The sequence below is a fragment of the Apium graveolens genome, chromosome 7, assembly GCF_009905375.1.
Source record: "Apium graveolens cultivar Ventura chromosome 7, ASM990537v1, whole genome shotgun sequence".
In the NCBI taxonomy this organism is placed as follows: domain Eukaryota; kingdom Viridiplantae; phylum Streptophyta; class Magnoliopsida; order Apiales; family Apiaceae; genus Apium; species Apium graveolens.
The window spans coordinates 258,261,468-258,269,698 of record NC_133653.1 but is presented as its reverse complement, the minus strand read 5'-3'; the positions used below and the strand labels follow the sequence as shown (position 1 = coordinate 258,269,698).

Genomic DNA, 8,231 nt, shown 5'->3' with positions numbered 1-8,231 from the left:
TTAGTACAATGAAAGTTGGCTTTTATCAGTTTCATGTTATTCGATTAATGTCATCACTGTCACATGCTAAAGGTAATAATAATGGCTATAGAAGGAAGTAATAATGAAGTTGTGATCTCATGAGTGTTTTATTATTGATAAATTAAAGTGTTAGTTAAGTGGTTAATTAAGTAGTTAATTATAGTTAATATTTAATCAACAATTTTAAGTGTTATTATCTTAACATTGAGAAGTAATCATACATTGGTGAGTGAGTTTAATTAGACAATAACTTAGTCTGAGTCTCTGAGGGAACGAACTAGAAAGTATTCTATATTACTTGCGAACGCGTATACTTGCGTGAATATTAGTGCATGTTTTCGCCCTAACAAGTTTTTGGCGCCGCTGCCGGGGACTCGGCGTATTTGTTTAGTTTATGTACTTACCATCATTGGTCATTAGGACTCAGTGATTAGGACGTAGTAGTTAATTACTCTTTTCGGTTGTGTTTCAGGTACTTTAGCAAGCGTTTATGCAAACTCGTTCTCGTGCTCGCAAGAGGACCTTAGATACAGCTGAGGAGAAAGACGAAGTTCTTGATACTCCGGAGAAGTTAGATTTTGAGGATTCGGATTCAGGAACTGAGCAGAAAGAACTAGTAAACATGGGAGATCGTATTGTTCAAGCTGATCCAGCTCTTATGGATTTTTCTCGGCCTAAAATTGATGACATTCAGTCAAGCATCCTTCATCCGGCTATTCAAGCTAACACCTTTGAAATCAAGCCGGGCACTATTCAGATGGTGCAGAATTCTGTTTCTTTTGGAGGAGCGGCAACTGAAGACCCCAACATGCACATAAAGAATTTTGTCGAGATCTGCAGCACTTTTAAGTATAATGGCGTGACTGATGAGGCTATCAAGTTGAGGCTTTTCCCATTCTCACTGAGGGATAAGGCTAAAGACTGGTTACATTCTGAACCAGCTGGGTCCATCACTACGTGGCAAGATCTTGCGCAAAAGTTTCTGGTGAAGTTTTATCCAATGGAAAAGACTGCTGTTATGAGGAGTGCTCTTACTCAGTTTGCGCAGCAACCTACAGAATCTATGTGCGAGGCTTGGGAACGCTACAAGGAAATGTTGAGAAAATGTCCACATCATGGAATGCCGGATTGGATGGTAATCACTGGTTTTTATAATGGTTTGGGGGCCCAATCTCGGCCCATGCTCGATGCAGCAGCTGGAGGCGCCTTATGGGCTAAAAGCTATACTGAGGCGTATAATCTTATCGAGACGATGGCTGCAAATGAGCATCAAAACCCAACTCAGAGGATGACGTCAGGCAAGGTAGCAGGTATTCTGGAAGTTGATGCAGCCACCGCTATTGCAGCCCAGCTCCAAGCGCTATCAATGAAGGTTGATTCTTTGGCTACGTATGGAGTTAATCAAATAGCTATGGTTTGTGAGCTTTGTGCAGGTTCTCATGCTACGGATCAGTGTTCTCTTGTCAACGAATCTGTTCAGTATGTGAATAATTATCAGCGACAACAGCAGCCTGTGCCAGCGACCTATCATCCTAACAACAGAAATCATCCAAATTTTAGCTGGGGGAATAATCAGAATGCTATTCAGCCAACATATCAGCAAGGAGTAAGTAAACAGTTTAACCCACCTAGATTCCAGCAACCACAGCAGTATGCTACAAGGCAATCATATCCTCAACAGGGAAGTGCAGCTGCACCTACTAGTGCTGATTTTGAGGAACTTAAGCTGTTGTGCAAGAGTCAGGCGGTTTCTATCAAGACCTTGGAAAATCAAATCGGTCAATTAGCCAATGCAGTGCTCAATCGTCAACCTGGAACTCTTCCCAGTGATACGGAAGTACCAGGCAGGAAGGAAGCTAAAGAGCAAGTCAAGGCTATTACCTTAAGGTCTGGAAAAGTAGCTGATGCTGAAAAGGCAAAAGAAGTCGAAGCTGAAGTTAGAGATGAAGAATCTAAGCAAAAGGAGAAAGCGGCGGAACCAAAGAAGACTACTGTTGAACACACTCTGCCTGAGGCTAATACCGGGGAGAAACAGCTCTATCCTCCACCACCTTTTCCTAAGAGATTACAGCAACAAAAGCTGGATAGACAGTTCGGGAAGTTTCTGGAGGTGTTCAAGAAACTTCACATCAATATACCTTTCGCTGAGGCGCTGGAACAAATGCCTAGTTATGCGAAGTTTATGAAGACTATTCTTTCAAGGAAGATGAAACTGGATGACCTTGAAACTGTTGCTCTCACGGAAGAATGCAGCGCGGTTCTGCAACAAAAGTTACCACCAAAACTGAAAGATCCAGGAAGCTTCACCATTCCTTGCACTATTGGCAATCTAACTTTTGACAAGTGCCTTTGTGATTTGGGAGCAAGCATTAATCTGATGCCGTTGTCGATCTTTAAAAAGCTGGATCTGCCTGATCCAAAACCCACATACATGTCGCTACAATTGGCGGACCGTTCCATTACTTACCCAAGGGGCATAGTTGAGGATGTGCTCGTCAAGGTGGATAAGCTCTTCTTTCCTGCTGATTTTGTTATTCTGGATTTTGAGGAAGATAAGAAGATTCCCATAATCTTGGGGAGGCCTTTCTTGGCTACTGGCCGTACCTTGATAGATGTGCAAAAAGGGGAACTTACTATGCGGGTCGAAGATCAGGATGTGACCTTCAACGTATTCAAGGCAATGAAATTCCCTACAGAAGATGAGGAGTGCTTAAAAGTGGATGTGATTGATTCTGCGGTTACTTCGGAACTCGATCATATGCTAATGTCTGATGCATTGGAAAAGGCCTTAGTGGGGGATTTTGACAGCGATGATGAAGATAGCAACGAGCAATTACAATATTTGAACGCTTCTCCATGGAAGCGAAAGCTCGACATACCATTTGAATCTCTTGGTACTTCTGACCTTAAGAATGCTGAAGAGAAGCTCAAACCATCAATAGAGGAAGCACCTACCTTGGAGCTCAAACCATTACCTGAACACTTGAGGTATGCTTTTTTAGGTGATTCATCTACGTTACCTGTTAATATTTCAGCTAACCTTTCAGGTAGTGAGGAAGACAAGCTCTTAAGGATTTTGAGAGAATTCAAATCGGCTATAGGATGGACCATAGCAGACATCAAGGGGATAAGTCCTTCATATTGTATGCATAAAATTCTGTTAGAGGAAGGTAGTAAGCCAACTGTGGAACATCAGAGAAGACTGAACCCGATCATGAAGGAGGTGGTGAAGAAAGAAATTCTGAAATGGCTAGATGCAGGCATCATTTATCCTATTTCTGACAGCTCGTGGGTGAGCCCCGTGCAATGTGTACCTAAGAAAGGAGGTATCACTGTGGTCGCAAATGAAAAGAATGAGCTCATCCCTACTCGAACAGTTTCAGGATGGAGAGTATGCATGGATTATAGAAAATTGAACAAAGCCACAAGGAAGGATCACTTCCCTCTCCCATTCATTGATTAAATGCTTGACAGATTGGCGGGACATGAGTATTTTTGTCTTCTGGATGGTTATTCCGGGTATAATCAGATTTGTATTGCACCAGAGGATCAGGAAAAGACTACCTTCACTTGTCCATTTGGCACATTTGCTTTTCGTAGAGTTTCGTTTGGGTTATGTGGTGCCCCGGCCACCTTTCAGAGATGTATGATGGCTATATTCTCTGACATGATTGGAAATAACGTCAAAGTGTTCATGGATGACTTCTCCGTCTTTGGACACTCATATGATGAATGTTTGAATAATCTGCGCGCCGTACTCAAAAGATGCGTGGAAACTAATTTGGTGCTTAATTGGGAGAAATGTCATTTTATGGTGCGTGAAGGCATTATCCTTGGGCATAAGGTCTCTAGCAAAGGTCTGGAGGTGGACAAGGCCAAGGTGGGAGTCATTGAAAATCTTCCCCCACCTAATTCGGTGAAAGGAATCCGTAGTTTTCTCGGTCATGCGGGTTTTTATCGGCGATTCATCAAGGACTTTTCAAAGATATCTAAGCCGTTGTGCAACTTATTTGAGAAAGATGTGCCTTTCAAATTTGATGATGAATGTTTGGCAGCATTCGAGACTCTCAAGGAGAGTTTGATCACGGCACCAGTTATTACAACACCAGATTGGACAGAACCGTTTGAGATGATGTGTGATGCGAGTGACTATGCGGTAGGTGCTGTTCTGGGACAGCGCAAGAAAAATATCTTCCATGTGGTCTACTATGTGAGTAAGACTTTAAATGGGGCCCAATTAAACTACACCACTACTGAGAAGGAGCTTTTGGCTATAGTCTTTGGCTTTGAGAAATTTCGATCTTATCTGCTTGGTACGAAAGTGACAGTATTCACTGATCATGCAGCTATTCGCTATCTGGTTTCTAAGAAGGATTCGAAGCCGAGACTCATTCGTTGGGTGCTTTTACTTCAAGAATTTGAGTTAGAGATCAAAGATAGAAAAGGTACTGAGAATCAAGTAGCTGACCATCTCTCTAGGTTGGAGAATCCCGATTCTACTTCACAAGATAGGACGTTAATCAATGAATCTTTTCCGGATGAGCAGTTGTTTGCAATTCAGGAGGAAGAACCATGGTTTGCAGATATTGTAAACTATCTTGTCAGCAATATAATGCCGCTTAATTTGACATCCGCTCAAAAGAAGAAGTTTCTGCATGAGGTGAAGTGGTATATGTGGGATGAACCATATTTGTTTAGACAGGGAGCTGACCAGATCATCAGGAGATGTATCCCGTTCTGTGAGACGGAGGGGATATTACGAGACTGCCATTCCACGGTTTATGGTGGACACTATGGAGGTGAGAAGATGGCAGCTCGTATTCTGCAAGCAGGTTTTTTCTGGCCTACTTTGTTCAAGGATGCTCATCAGTTTGTTTTAAGGTGTGATCGTTGCCAAAGAGTGGGAAATTTGTCAAGGAAGGATGAGATGCCATTAAATGTGATGCTTGAAGTCGAGGTCTTTGATGTATGGGGAATCGATTTCATGGGGCCTTTTATCTCGTCTTGCAATAATCAGTACATCTTGTTGGCAGTCGATTATGTCTCAAAATGGGTCGAAGTTAAAGCTTTACCGACAAATGATGCAAAGGCAGTGCTAAATTTTCTTCATAAGCAAATTTCACAAGGTTTGGAACGCCTCGGGTAATCATAAGTGATGAAGGATCGCATTTTTGCAACCGTAAGTTCACTTCTATGATGCAGCGTTATAATGTGAATCATCGAGTAGCTACTGCCCATCATCCGCAAACAAATGGTCAAGCGGAAGTGTCTAACAGAGAGATAAAGCGCATTCTAGAGAAGGTTGTTTGTCCGTCAAGGAAGGATTGGTCTTTAAAGCTCGATGAAGCTGTTTGGGCTTACAGAATAGCATACAAAACTCCACTTGGGATGTCACCATTTCAGTTGGTGTACGGTAAGGGATGTCATCTACCGGCGGAGCTTGAGCATAAGGCCTACTGGGCATTGAAGAAATTGAACCTGGATTTAGATGCAGCTGGTAAGAAAAGAATGCTTCAGCTTAATGAACTTGATGAATTTCGACTGCAAGCGTACGAGAATAACAAAATGTATAAGGAAAAGGTGAAGAGGTGGCACGATAGAAATCTACATCCTAAGTTATTTGTGCCAGGGCAACAAGTTCTGTTATTCAACTCTCGGCTCCGACTTTTTCCTGGGAAGTTGAAATCAAGGTGGTATGGACCTTTTATTGTCAAAACTGTGTTTCCACATGGAGCGGTGGAAATTTTTGAGAATGATTCGGACCAAGCATTCAAGGTTAACGGTCAGCGGTTGAAGCACTACTATGGGGACATGGCAAACCGAGAGGTGGTTAGTGCCATTTTGTTGACTACTTGAGAAAGGTACGGAACGTCAAGCTAATGACGAAAAAGAAGCGCTGCGTGGGAGGCAACCCATGAATTGTTGTTACAGGAACCCTTAGAAGTTAATAACCTATCCAAAAACACAAAAAAATCAGAAAAAAGGGGCTGAAATTTTTTTTTTCCAGAAACCCTCTGCGCGCCCGCGCAGCTATGCTGAGCGGCCGCGCAGGGGTCGAGTTCCAGAAAATTTTTTATAGTTCAGAAAAAAAAAAAACAAAAACACAAAAACCCATCACAGCCCATAAACCCACAAATTCTTTTCCCATTACCCCATGATTTTATCCCTCAACCCCACTCCTAATCTAATTTAACCTACTCCACACACTATATATACATACACATATCCTACATATCTCCCACAAACTTCCTACACTTAAACCCTCTCATAAACATCAAAAATCAGTTCTTATACACTTTTATTCACAAATCAATGGCACCCAAGAGAGCACGCACTATTGACAGCAGCAGCACAGTTCCTACTGCTGATTCATCAAGGGGTACTGCTGCAAGGCCTCGGTTAACTGACAGAGCTGCGGAGGAGGAGTACAGTAGGCTGTTGGGGAAGCCGATTCTGAAGGAGAGGGGGTTTTTACCATCAGGGAGGGATGGTGAGTTGTTGCCCATGATTGCAGAGAAGGGGTGAATAGCTTTTTGTGAGTCACCCGAAGCAGTACCGATGAGTGTTGTTCGCGAGTTCTACGCGAACGCGAAGGCTGAAAAGAATGGGTTTTCTGTAGTTCGTGGGCTGACGGTTGATTATCATCCTGCGGTGATTCGCCGTGTGATTGGACAGCGAGAGAGAAAGCCCGAGGAGGAGAACTGGAATGAAAAGACTGCTGAGGATTTTGACTTGGATTTGATTTGTACGACTCTCTGTCGACCGGGCACAGTTTGGAACCGCAGTCCAGCCAATAATGAGTATCGTCACTTTCCGGCGATCGCCATGAACAGGTATGCCCGTGCATGGAATGCATTTATATGTGCTAATATTTTGCCTTCTTCACATGCACACGAGGTCACAGTTGAGAGAGCACAGTTGTTGTGGGGAATTCTGAATGAGGAATACTATGTGGACCTTGGTGAGTTTATCTACCAAGGAATTCTGAAGTTTTTGAGGGGAGCAAAGCATATGAACATCCCTTATGCATCCACGGTTACGAAGCTATGCCGAGCAGTAGGAGTGAACTGGCCGGCTCATGAGCAGTTGCAGTTGCCAGCAGCTCCGATAGATTCTGGCACTCTGAATGGGATGCGGGAGTGGACCGGTGGTGAGCCTGAGGAGCATGGGTTGGGTTATCGTCTTCCAGGAGGGCGTCCAGCACGAGGTGCTACTATGGCTAGGCCAGGGCGTGGTGAGGCTGGTTCTTCGAGAGCTCAGGAGGGTGCTGGGATGGGTGATGCCCAGTATAGGAGGCTTTCACGGCGGATGGATGCCATGTATGAGACGCAGAGTAGGTTTGCTCAGGAGCTCACCCTTGCGTTAGGGACTGCTTTTCGAGGCCTTGGAGCTGATATCCAGTGGCCAGTTTTTGGTGAGGACTCTGCATACCCGCCGCCTGATACTCCACCCACTGAGGGTGATGATGATGATGACTCCGAGTAGGTATACCCTGTGTTCCTTTCTACTACCTTCACTGGGGACAGTGAAGATTTTAAGTTTGGGGGTGGTAGTTAAGGAATATTTTGTGTGTGTCATATAGCTGCATATTCATGATAGTTAGTTCATATAGTTGCATAATTTTTGCCATATAGTTTTTTTATACAGCTTTATTTATTTGTCATATCATATAGCTCATGCATATACCATGATCCCTTTTGCAATGATTTATCGACTGAAGTGTGATATTGATGCGAGTGTAGTGATAGCATTAAAGTGTTATTAAGTTGTGTAGGTTGATATGCATGCTAGAAGCACTTGTATTTTCACTAAGTCTTAGAGAATGCTTAAGGGCTAGATTGTTGTTATGATCTGATTATTTTCGAGGATAATCTATTTATTATGCTTAGAATTTGATAATAGGTTCTTAGTGGTAAAGGCATGAAAAAAAGAAAAAAAATGGAGTAAAAATGGAATTTGTTGCTAGTTGTGGCTAAGCGTCAAATGGCTAGTAGCCGGCTCACATGTTATGCGAGTAGTCTAGGGTTGAGCAAGATGGAGCGAAACGCACTTGCTCAGAAAAGAAATTTTTTTTTTTTTTGCATAATTGATCAAGAGTGGGCTCTTTGGTATTCGAGTTATTAAGTTCTTAGGGGACTTTGTGCCTAGTGACCTAAGGCTTTTAGAGTCTGGGATCCGCTAACCTAACGCTCGTTACATGGATACCATTG

The 8,231-nt window shown here is 43.1% G+C and overlaps 1 non-coding gene across 1 annotated transcript; it reads right to left on the bottom strand.

The window, feature by feature from the left end:
* Positions 1–1,036: 1,036 nt before the first annotated feature.
* On the bottom strand, positions 1,037–1,143 carry LOC141675481 (small nucleolar RNA R71). The gene has a single exon (XR_012556131.1). It is a non-coding gene; the product is annotated as a small nucleolar RNA R71 (small nucleolar RNA).
* Between the last annotated feature and the right edge of the window lie 7,088 nt (positions 1,144–8,231).